This window comes from Ascaphus truei, chromosome 5 (assembly GCF_040206685.1).
Source record: "Ascaphus truei isolate aAscTru1 chromosome 5, aAscTru1.hap1, whole genome shotgun sequence".
Taxonomy (NCBI): domain Eukaryota; kingdom Metazoa; phylum Chordata; class Amphibia; order Anura; family Ascaphidae; genus Ascaphus; species Ascaphus truei.
In genome coordinates this window covers 267,934,557-267,947,845 of record NC_134487.1, presented here as the reverse complement: position 1 = coordinate 267,947,845, position 13,289 = coordinate 267,934,557, and positions in this window count along the sequence as shown.

The following is a 13,289-nucleotide window of genomic DNA, read 5'->3' as shown; positions in this document are numbered from 1 at the left end:
GCAAGAGTTTACACAGCCAGAGCCCCCTCTATTCCCTTCGCTTTCTCTTTTTTCGCTCTCTCATAAGGACAGGGTGGAATAAGTGTAAATAAAACACTTACTTGACAAATACTTCTTCATTCTGAGGCCCCTATGAAATTCAACTTGGAATTATTTCCCCCCAAATGAAAACAGACATATATGTTTCGGGAAGCCAAATACATTTTTTACGTTATTTGCTAAATGTTTTCTGGCAGGCTACATGGGGTTGCATCTTTAGGGTAATTACATTGGTTTAACAAAGCTAATTACAAGTAAAACATTGTTTGTAAAGGGGGCCGAAGGAGAAGCTTTTATTAAGGAATTATTTCACTGCCTTTGAAGTACACCTGGTTTTAGTTCCAGTGTCACACTCTATGTTTTATTAGGCCCCAATTGGCACTATCACAGTTTAATATATAACCTCCTGTGTCTCAGACAACATTAGGCAGGGCAGGGGCTAATTGAGCCTGCAAAATTCCATGTGCAGCGTACTGTACATTGTCCGCATGATATAAGAAAAAAGCTTGAGTATACACACAGGCGTCGGAGGTAAGGAGGCTCAGCTACACACACACACACACATATATATATATATAACGATGTTTCCCCCCCCCCCCCCCACCCCCAATCGCAGATAGGAGCCATTACGGGGTGTGTGTGGTGCATACCTGCTGGCAACAAGAGGGCTGATCGTCAGTGATGACTTTTTGACACAGGAACAGGCTTCTGGGTTTCATACCCCACATAATACTTAGCAGTGCAGCGCCTCCATCTGCCGTAGACTCCAGGGAAATGGAAATGATCTCCCATGGTAGAACTTGTACCTCTCCCCCCAGTTAGATCACACACCAGGCCGGAGGAATATTGCAAACAGGAACGGTTTATTACTACACACTTTGCAGTAACACTACAGGTACACAGCAGTCTTCTGCCAGATGCAGTCTCCTTAGTTCAGCTCTCACTGGAGATTGTCCCTGGACCGGCACTACAGGCCAAGGGCACCCGCAGCCGTCCTAACTCTTCCCCATCTCCCTAACGGAGACAGAGGTATAATCACACTCACTCCTCCCTGCATGGAAGAGCACATGGGTAGGCCCCAATCTCAGGCTTACAGACGTGAACAACAACTAACTTTAGGGCGGTCCTGCCCTTAAGTACAGCCAGAAGGCGGGCACCCTGTTGTCCCAGCTACAACAGGATGTACCACACTCCTGCTGCCACTCAAGAGCAGCACTAAAGGTGAAGGGGAAAACCCCATGATGACTACTGGCAAGCCTGTTGTACCAGGGCTTCCTGCCAGGAGAAGGGCAGATTAGTAGTCAGGGGTGACCCTGCTGTGTGTGTGTGTGTGTGTGTGTGTGTGTGTGTGTGTGTGTGTGTGTGTGTGTGTGTGTGTGTGTGTGTGTGTGTGTGTGTGTGTGTGTGTGTGTGTGTGTGTGTGTGTGTGTGTGTGTGTGTGTGGTGTTCATACTCTCTATTGTTGTATATTGTAGTTGTTTTATTTTCAGCTGAGGTACCCAAACATTAAATGCTACTTTAACTTTAAATTGAATATTTGTAGTACAAGCTCTCAATTGTAAATTTGCCTATTAAGAGAAAACACAATTCATTGTAAGAAACATGTGGTCTCTGTGTCTCGGTTTTGGGCACTAGCCTCAGCTGCATGCTGTTATAATTATTATTTGTTTTAATATAGCTCTGCTAGTGTTTGGAAAGCTGTACAAGGTACAGTAGAACAATATAGGCACAATAAACCCTGCTTACAATCTAATTTGGTACCTACGGGAGCTTTTGTGATTTACCCAAGGTCGCCAGAGCCAATATTAAACACAGATCCCCTTATTCAGCTTCCTGTGTTATATAGTAAATAAAAATATCACTTGTGAGCACATTCAAGTCTCAGAAAGGCCTGCAGCCCTGCTTTTCCCCATTATCTCTTAGCATACAATGCTGCCACTGCAGCAAGGGATTTTGGGAAATAACATGCAAATGGGCAACAGTGTCACCTTTTGCTTCACTGTGTGGCTCATTTACATGATATTTCCCAGAACACCTGGCAGCATTGGAAGCATTTTATTTATTTGTATTTTATTTATAAAATGTTTTACCAGGAAATAATACATTGAGAATTATCTTTCATTATCAAGAATATCCTGGGCACGGACATATAATGACAGTACATTGTTGCACGTTAAATTTAAGGAGAATATATGTTATGGGCGTATTTAACAGACAATTAACAGAGGAAAATGTGATACAGCTAAAGTCTTGAAATTACTTATACTGGAGGCGGTTTTGAGAGTCTTTGGTAGATTGTTCCAGATGTGTGGGGCACAGTAACAGAAGGAGCAATGACCAGATTCTTTGTTTAACCATCTGTCTGAAGACCTGTCTTTTGGAGTCGGATCTCAGGTATTAAGTGCTGCGTGTGGTAGAGGTGAGGAGCTTTTTCAGATAGGCTGGTAGCTGGTCCAGAATGTATTTAAAGGCAAGGCCGGAAAAATGTACTTTGCACCTGGATTCAAGAGATAGCCAATCTAGTTCTTGGAGCATTTCTCAGTTATGTTTGTTGTAATTAAATTGTAGGACAAAGCAGCATTTTGAGTTGTAGAGATTGTCTAGTTTGCTAACGTGAGTTTGGGGTTCTGTACCATATACTATGTCCCCACAGTCTATAACTGGCATTAGCATCTGATGTGCAATGCGCTTTCTGACCTGCAGGCTTAGGGAGGGTTTGTTTCTATAAAGTACACCTAGTTTGGCATAGGTTTTGGATGCTAGTGTATCAATATGCAACCCAAATGTTAAATGGGAGCCATATGCCCAGATATTAAAAATTAGTGACAGGGCCTCATCTCTGTCCAATCCATGCTGCTTCATCCTCTGCTTGGCCCCATCCCCAGGCTGCTAGCACCTCCTCCTGATTTGCTGCATTCCCCAGCAGCAGCCAATAAGGATTGAGGAAACTGCACAGCCCCTTAGCAAGTGCCTCACTTTCTCCCTGCGCTGGGAGAACGGGAAATACCCAGCCCGGTTAGGAAACACTACACTAAGCAGACTAGGCAGCTGCCAGCCCCCATGTTTTCCCAAGCTAGGTGGCTAGCTAGTTTGCCTAGTGGTTAAATTGGCTCTCGGTTAGTGTTAGAGCCTGAGATTGACACATATTGGGATCTAAATGATAGATAGGAGTGAAACCAGTTTAAAGTTTATTCCTGTATGCCAGAACACTGAAACTTGTTTAACATGATAATAATAATGGGCATCAGTGTCAAATGCCTTTGCAAAATCTAGGAATATTGCACCAGTAAGTTGTCCCAGTTCCATTCCACACTGGATCTTGTTGCAAACTTTTAAGAGGGTAGTTACCATGGAGTGGTTGGGGTGAAAGACAGATTTGGCAGAGGACATTTGCTTCATTATAGTAATCACTTAATTGGGTGGATACATTTTTCTACGACTTTGGATAGTATTGGGAGAAGAGAGATTGGTTTGTAGCTGGAGACAATGTTTTTGTCACCACTTTTGTAGACTGGGTCAACTCTGGCAGGTTTGAGGGTTATGGCCTGAAGACAAAATAGAGTTGATTCGGGAGGCAAACGGCTTGGCAATGGCTGGGACACTGAGTCGTAGGAACTTGGATTGCAATAGGTCAAGCTCACATTGGCTGTTTAATTTTAATGTTAGGAGCACTGGCGTAATCTCCCTTCAGCTCTGGGACAAATTGAAAATTGTAAGCAGTGTTGGGAGGGGGTGGAGATATAGGGGTTCTCTCAGGTTCTCCTTCTTGAATCTAGTTAGGGTTGTACTTTCTTAAGAGGGAAGTAGCACACCCCACAGAGTATTCATTGAATACGCTTGCAAGGACAGCATGATTTGTCATCCTTTTTTATATTAGATGGTTGTTGATGGATAGAAGGCTGGAATATATTGTTGCTGGATTTGATGCATTTTGATACAGATTGTCTGTTTAATATTGAGCTTTTGCTAGTCTTGCTTGCCTTGTGCATGTATTCCACAGGCACCTGTAGTTATTAAGCTCCTCGATAGTGCCAGTTTCTTTGTACAGTATCTTTTCCACAACGCATCCCTAAGATTGTATAGCGCAATAAGATCAGTTGTAAGCCACGGAAGGTGGGCCCCGCCATACTCTTGTTCTTCATGGTGGAGTATGGGTATCACAGAGTTTTAAGAACTCTGTTTGGAAATAATCAAGCACAGAATGCGGGTCAAGCCAATTGAGGTTAAAATAACCTAGAACTAACGACTCACTCCACATTTAGAGAGGAAATTGTGCCATAAAGTGACTAATATCAGTCATGGAGTGTAGTGGGGATTTTGGGGGACGGTATATGCCAGCAATAAGAACAGGTTTAGGAAAGGGGAGACACATTTTAACAATTAAGCTCTCAAAAGAGGATGGGCTTTGAGAGCAATTGTATGCTAAGAAATAATGGTGAAAATCAGGGTTGCAGAACTGTCTGAGACGTGAATATGCTCACAAGTGATATTTTTATTTACTGTACGGTGGATGGTTTCTGGTACATTTGACCCACCATAACTTTTATAATGTGTGTTATTTATCCAATGATAAGCACAAGGAACCTTCGACACAAGGGACTGTGAAATAGGAAACAGCTGTTGAATGCTGGAGTGGCTCATTCTGTCTATAAAACCGACAAAACTAGGATTTCTGGAATTGGATCTCAGCGATAAAACACCTTACGGAGGTCCTGCATTAATGTTAACAATATCATTTGCTATGGTTGGGTAAAAGCAATGCCTTTTAAGCAGTTGGTTGAAACGCATAGAATTGCATGTGGTCATACATATCACATATCATTATTTATGAAATACCTTTAGAGAAGACATACAGTATAAAGATGAGAAAAGTGAACAATGTCAATGATGTCTTTCCGATGGACAAAATGCCTTAATAAAAGCAATGCTTGATTACAGGAGGATACTCCCTGACCGGTCGTGCTCCTTCTATTACTTTGAATGCGATTTTATCTTTGAAACCATGTGAGTGCATTTTATCTCGATTCATAGATAAACAATTTTTTTATAAAAGTACACACTATGTCGGCTTTTTAACTTTGTCAAGGAAGGTGACCAGATCCCATGGGCCAAAGGCACCTCAGAGACAGACAATACAAAGATACCAGATTGCCAATATTACAAGGAATGAGGAATCTGTGAGTACACACTTCACAGGTTTTCAAGTTTCACCGATCACAATATTTGTTTAAACATATTGCACTTTATTTTGTATGTTTCTCTTATTTTGCATACACCTGCGCTCGCCAATCATCCGGCCAACTATTCATGTAGGATTGAGAAAAAACAATCCATTAAGGGTTTTGAGCTGTGAAATATTTTTTAATTTATATCACTGAATTTTTATCACTATTTTCACTATCCATTTTGGATTCACACTCACTTGATTAAATATCACGGGATATTAGTATTATGTTAAGAAAGTATTTGATCTAAGCGCCAGTTAGGGTAATACCATTTTTGCTTGCATGAGTTCCATTGTGTGTATGCCTTTTCATGCGAATACATTTACAATTTATTTTACTTTTACCTGTTTTGCTCAATGTGTGATCCTGGTAAAAAGGTGTAAATGCCTGGTCTACCGTGACAGGCCTATTTACTGGTGGCAGTGGTGGGCCTGTCACGGGAGAACATTATTAAACATTATTAATAAAATACTGTTACATTTCTTACGTCTCTGGGTATGGGGAATAGAATAAAAAGCTTCACTTTATTTTCTATTAGCCTATATTCCCCAAACACTATCAAATAGACCAAGAATGGACGTTAAAATCCCCTCACAACCATATATATAGTTGGAGCACCACAGAACAATGTGCCTATATGTATCCGGGAATCAAGCATGATTTTCGGGTACATTTTTGGGGTATCCAGCAACTCTGGACCCAGACTACCTAGACAAATTCTAACAACCCTTCCTCCACAAACCCCCCCTTGAAACTCATATCCTAGCAATCCTTGCTTGCTGGCACCCCTGGAAAGGCAAAAACACACAAAATTATTTATTCTCGCACAATACATTTATACATTAAACAGTACTGGGCTCAAGAGCTGACTCTTCTTGAACCCTTATTACGGACCAGGGGTGGTAACCAAACAGACGTAAACCTTTATTTGAGAGCCAGGTTACCCCCCTACCGTCACACTAATGCACTCTCATTTAAATATACTTTGCATATTTCATTAGCATATCTCCCAGGTTCACAAGGTATGCTCCTTTTTGAGCACATAAGTCTCTCGCAATGTATTTAGAGGCAGGTTTGAGAGGGCATGGGTATATATACAACTTGAGACTCTGTTAAAACAGGGCTCCTATCCCCGTGACTAAAAAGGAACAGTGATATCAAAAGCTTGGCTGTCACATGACTTTAAAAAAAGGATTCTAAGTCCCTGCTAAGTAATAACCATTGCAGAAATTGCACAGCAGCATGGTATACAATGTGTATTGGATTGCTTAATAAGCAGACACTCCCTAAGTATGTTAGATGCTTAGCACAGTCATGATCTATGCACAGAATGAACATTCCATGGGGTTGTATGGATCGTCAGTCAATTTCTGCCTACAATTTTACAGCTACTATCAGTCTTCTGTTTAGTGTTTACTGCACTTCATTTTGCTGGCAAAAGCAGGTCAATAATCCCACATATCCAGGAATCATATAGTCTTCCTTTCAGTTTGACCAAAAGATGTCAAATGAAACTCATGACAACCTTACCAGACAGCTCTCTGCCTTTCACACAAATCTACTGTCAGTCACTGTGTGTGCACAGCATGTTTCCTGACAAGCTAGGATGTAATTACCCCCTTGATGTAATATAAAACTCACTAAAGAGAGCCAAGAGTATAGCTATGCTCACCCTTAGGCTTGGTGCAGACAAGCTATTAGGTAAAGAAAGAAAAGTCCTCTATTTCCCAGAAAGGTCTAAACTTTGCATTCATCTCCGATGCCAACACTGAATTATTTCATAGGCTGTCAAATCATATCTAAAAGATGACATAAACAACAGGTTCAAAAATCAAGGGTAGCCCGCTGACCTGAACTTTCACAGAAATCTGTTTACATCCAGAGGGAACAACTTACTGGATGTTCAATCCATTCTGCAAAGTGGTTTTGAGATGGGATCTTTCTGGACTAAAAATATTCAAACTCAGAATAAAAGAAATCAAAAGAAAAAAGTACTGCATAGTACATGTATAAATATATCTGTCATACATTTCTTTTAATACTATTTGCCAGCAGGTGTCTTGACAGTAATTATATCCACATTCAGCTTGAATTAACCTCTCTGCTGTTAGAGGACCTGCAATGCATTGCACCATGTTATTAATCATTCCCATCAGGGTTCGCCAAGGTCCGTCATTCGCTCCATCTTCAAATTTTGATTAGAAACGAGTATCAGTCATCTAGAAACCCCTACAGAATACACCAAACTTCAATCAAATGTATTTACTTTCCATGTTGCATGAGCGTTAATATATTTAGAGTATCTATGTTTCCCGTCATATCGATTATATTTTAAGCTGCTTGAGAAAGGAGTTCATGTTATGTCTGTGTCTGCTGTGTTGTTCGTATGGTTATTACAAAGCTCTGAGTGTATGGTTAAGGCTTTGTATAAAAAGTGACTTGTGATGATTCAGGAGAGCCCCGAGTACCACCCCTCTTTTTTCTTCAAAGCTATAGTATGCTATAGGATTCATACTTAAAAAGGCTTGTTCATTTTTGGTTTTACTGAATACAACTCTTTACTCCTTACTTAAGTTAAAATCATTGTTTCCGGCAATAAGTCAGTGTATAACTTCCTATTTATGCCCTTGAGGGCTTCAGCAAAGCAATATGTTGCAGGCCTCTCTGACACTCAGGGGGCTAATGGGATTTCAACCCAAGCATAAGATTAAAAAAAGATAATAATTGTAATCTGTATAATTACTGTAACTGATAACTTCTTAATGAAGCCCTGCCATTCTCCTACTATATATAGATAAAAATACAGAGAACTCACATTTTCCTTGCCTTTGATAAGTGGCTACTCATTGGTGTGACATATTAGTGCCCCCTATGGATTTAATGTGACACTGTGATTATAGTCAGGGAAAAATGGCTCTTGCTACACTCTCCCTATAGCTGCCATTCACCTTTCTCCAGCTAGTTTGCCTAGACACACAGCACCATCTGCCTTCTTAAAATGCAAGGCTGCCCCTTAAACGCCTAATTTAATGATAATGTAATTAGCTGGTCCCTCTGCCTCTCGTCTTTTCCCCTCTCTTTGTAGGGGTAATGGGATATTTTGCTGATTCAGGTCACAGAAGAAAAGAAAAAACCCTAAACAAAAGATTGATGTATGTTTTTGTTTGGTTGTTTATGTGAATGTTGTGGTCGTGCTAATCAGAGGGTTGCCAAGTGTCCAGTAATGAACCGGACTGTCCTGTATTTGGATACTCTGTCCAGTAAAAAATGAGAGGTACTGTAATACTAGACATGTATGTGTCCAGTATTTTCCTCCCTGGACATAGTGACCTGACGCACCTTTCACCATTGAGTCCAGTATTTTTGGAGACGCTAGCTAATCAGCTCAGCCCTTGTATTGTAGGAGATATTCTCAGAATATCAGACCGTTCAGGTATAAAAGAAAGCAACAGGAGAAGGAGTGGCTCAGTGAGTAAAGACACTGACTGACACTGAGATTGCTGCAGGGGAGCCTGGTTCAATTCCCGGTGTCGGCTCCTTGTGACCTTGGGCAAGTCACTTTATCTCCCTGTGCCTTGGGCATCACAAAAAAAATACAGATTGTAAGCTCCACGGGGCAGGGACCTGTGCCTGCAAAATGTCTCTGCAAAGCGCTGCGTATAACTAGCAGCGCTATACAAGAACATGCTATTATTATTATTATTAACAGGCTTTATAGTTGAAATATAATTAATTACCTGACATGCCATTTTTATCTTGATTCCGTATTTGTTTTTATTATAATACACATCAATGTGAAATAATATTTCTGGGTTACCATTTGGCTGACAGATTGCTGCCAACTTTCTAACTGCTACTTTAAAACGTACCACAGCTACATCAAAGCAATCACTGTAAATAGCCATTTGGAACATGTATATTTTCCCTAGAGTTTTTACCTTCTGTATTACACAGCTTGTACTGGAAAGCCCAGGGTGAAGTGCAGAATCAGAAAGCTCAGAGACAACTAACTTGTCCTTCATAGCACAGAATCAGCTGTTGTGATTACATTTTTCATTTAAAAATGCAATTTTTTTTTGCACTGGAGATCAAAATTTCATGCATGCATTTGCATGTCTTCTACTGGTCCACCAAACCAGCTTCATTAACCCCGTTGTTATATATCATGTAGTGGTTAAACTGAAGTCAAGGTTTCTGGTTAATGCCATGAAAATGAGAACAATGGAGGGGTAGATCCTCAGAGGTCCGTTAAATATTGATCGATCCGCTAAATTGGGTTAATGTGATAAGTCGTAACGGAAATCCCCAAAGGTGATAAGCGTTACCATGTCCTCGAGTTCACACGAAAAATAGCGGATTGATACATTTTAACGGACGTCTGGCGTACTCATATGCAAATCACATGGTAATGAGCAGTTTATTGAAATAATGCAACAATATTTAGGTCATACCAAAACCTGATGTAACTCCCATCCTTGATTATCATTGCATTATTTTTGGGAATAGCCTAAAACCAATATACTGAGAATAGGATTTTAAACAAATAATGTAAAAACAAAAAAGATATTATATTATAACAATAATTGTATACGCTTTACATAACGCACATGAGTAACACATGCGCGTTAATTAAGGTGTGTTACAGTTTTGCCAATGCGCATGTGCAGTCTATTGGTTAACGTTTCTCTGCTCCACGAAAATCCCCTTTAATACCACTGCTACTTTTAGTAATGGACGTCATGTTAGCATATCATTAGCTCTGAGGATACCAGTTAAACCGAAGAAAAATTAAGTCCGTTACCTATTTTGGTAACAATTGTTATTAGTGCAAAAGTGACAGGCTTCAGAGGACCTACCACTGAGAGCACAACTTTTCAGCTTTTATTTCCTGGACGTCCTACTCAAGCGGTCCTCCCCTCCCTCCCCTCCCCCACCCACCCAAAATAGGTCAGGTTTTTAGGATATCCCTGCTTCAGCGCAGATGGCTCAGTCAGTCCCTGCTTCAACACAGGTGGCTCAATCAAATGCTCACTGAGCCTCTGATCTCAGGCTATGCGATCCAAAAATAACATATGGATGCATGGGTCAATCACCTGCTGGGGTTAACAACATAGAAAAATACTATGATATGGTATCTGTATCTCAGAATAAATCAGCAATGATCCCTCTCTGTACGGGCAGCATTTATTCTGACAAGCAATATTCGCCATTCAACGGAATGTTTAGTAGTAGTGGGAAGCTTGTGTGCTCCTAAAACTACAAATAGTACATTAAACCAACAATACTACATTACCCCCCTTTTTCCTTCTTCTTTTTATATTTATAGCATGTGACGATGTATAATTCTACATTCTTACGTAAGCTGGCAATCGTTTGGTGCCCCTGTTGTATATCTGTAAATATCATGATTGTGTGCCTAACGAAATGGCCGCCTTCTAACTTTGTGCTGCAGTCTGTGAAATGCTGCAGCTGATATGTAGCATTATATTACTAAGTGTAACACATTATTGTTACAGCTTTCAGGGTAATACAGTCTGCTGTTTGGAACATATTAACAGATCTGTTTGCAATACTTTGTTGTCAAAGGGCAGATCTCAAAAAGGTGTGTGTCAGAGCCTGTTACAAAAGAGGAAATGGATATAACTATAAATTGTTGCTGTAGCAATCAGCATGAACAGCACATTAAAAAAATCATTACAAATCGCATTAGGAATTGAAAAAAATGCAGACAGTATTATCTAATACTACAGAACTGATTTATTTAAAACAAAACCTATGGGATTTTTCACATTTTGCGCTTTGAGGTATCACATCCTAAAATGTGCCAATACTTCTCTATGTTCAGTGTAGAACTCTGACATTCTAAAAGGTAATCCCCTATCTCAATCATAAAACAGGGCTTCTTAACAGCAAGGAAAATTCCTATTGCTCTAGGTTTTAACTAGGTCCTGAAAGAGAGTTTCTTAAAGGAATAGACTGGTGAATTTGCCAGAATTTGCTTTCTGCAAGCATGAATAAACACCACATACACTGTAAGAATGATACAAATCTTCAAGTAAATAAAAATACCACTTGTGGTGCATTTGCATGTCTCAGACAGGTCTGCAACCCTGTCTTTCCCATTATTGCTTGGCATTCAATGCTTCCACTGCAGCCTTGGATTCTGGGTAATGAAATGCAAAAGAGCATAGTATATCACTCTTTACTTCTCATCCATTTTAACATGGACCCCTATAAGCTTAAGCTTGTGGCTTTCAATCCTTTACACCTCTTTATGTTGTCTGTTCCTACTCTTTAACATAACAAAATGCATATATAGGAGTAGAATGACAAGGGTATAGAAGAGACTAACCTGGGTTGAGAAGAAAGAGACATAGGGGAGAAGAAGGTGAGATGGGGGTTAGACTGATATAGGTGGAAGAGAGAGAGAGAGACAAAGAAGAGAATAGAGTGAAATGGGGGAGAGAGTGACATAGGTGAAGATGAGTGACATGGCTAGGGTTGCCATATCTCCAGTATTGAACGGACGGTCCTGTATTTGAGCACCCTGTCCAGTAAAAAATGAAAGGTAATACTGGACATGTATGTGTCCGGTATTACCTCTCTAGATATGTATGTGTAGACCGGTATTACCACTATGGATGTATGTGTATACCGGTATTAGTTCTCTGGACATGTATGTGTATACCGGTATTACCTCTATGGATGTATGTGTATACCGGTATTAGTTCTCTGGACATGTATGTGTATACCGGTATTACCTCTATGGATGTATGTGTATACCGGTATTAGTTCTCTGGACATGTATGTGTATACCGGTATTACCTCTATGGATGTATGTGTATACCGGTATTAGTTCTCTGGACATGTATGTGTATACCGGTATTACCTCTATGGATGTATGTGTATACCGGTATTAGTTCTCTGGACATGTATGTGTATACCGGTATTACCTCTGTGGACATAGTGACCTGACCGGCTCGGGGGGTCAGGTTATTTCCCCGAACAGGGAGAGAGCAGGGCTGTTGCTAGGGGGCTGGGCAGCTTCCTCCATTCTGATTGGCTGTTTTACCCTGCAGCAGCCAATCAGGAGGAGGCGTCAGGAGCCTGGGAATGGGGCCAAGGCGAGGAAAAAACAGCCTGGAGTGGTGAGAGGGGTGTGGTGTGTGTGTCTCGAGCGCATTGCACCTTTCCCCATTGTGTCCAATATTTTTGGAAAAGCCACCTGGCAAACCTAGAAGAGGAGATTGACATGGAGGGGGTGGGTGTGAAAAAAGTGACATTGGGGATAGACTAATATGAGGGAAGAGAAAATGACATGTAGGAAAAGAGATGGATGTGAGGGGGAGAGACATTAGATGAGAGAATGCCATGGGGGAGTAAGATGGAGGGAGAGAGAGTGAAATGGGGGTAGTTTGACATAGGGGAAAAGGCACAGGGTAGAGTGTTAAAAGGGGTAAGAGAGCGTGACTTAGGGGGAAGGGAGTGACATGGGGGAGAAATGATCTTACTACCTCCAGTGCAGCTGTAGGGTCTGCAGCGGTTAACTGTAGATCCGAGGCTCAGTGTGTCTCCTGCTGGCTGTGGCTTTGATTCCCCAAAGTAGCGGTGTGTTTTTTATTCAAATGGAGGCGGGATTTAGGGCTGGCATTAACAAAGTATTTGTAAACTAAACAATATTGCCTTTGTTGATATGACTAACTAAAAAGGCCCTTGTGGCATCAGAGGGGTTAAGCAGATAAAAACATCCATTACAATCACAGGGAAAAAAACACAAGTGAAGAGCTTCAGCAGATTACTCTATTTAGCCTTCAGTAATGGAAGAACCTGTGATGCATTGTGTTACAAGCAGCAAAATGGTTAAACAATTACAGAACAGCAAATTGGTTAAATAATGAAAGAGCAACTTGCATGCAGACTAGCAGGTGCAGCACAATACTGTACCTCACATTATACTCAGATGTCTCACTTAGAAGAGTACGTGGATATTTTTTTAAACACAACCGTTTCTCATTTTGGGAGAAT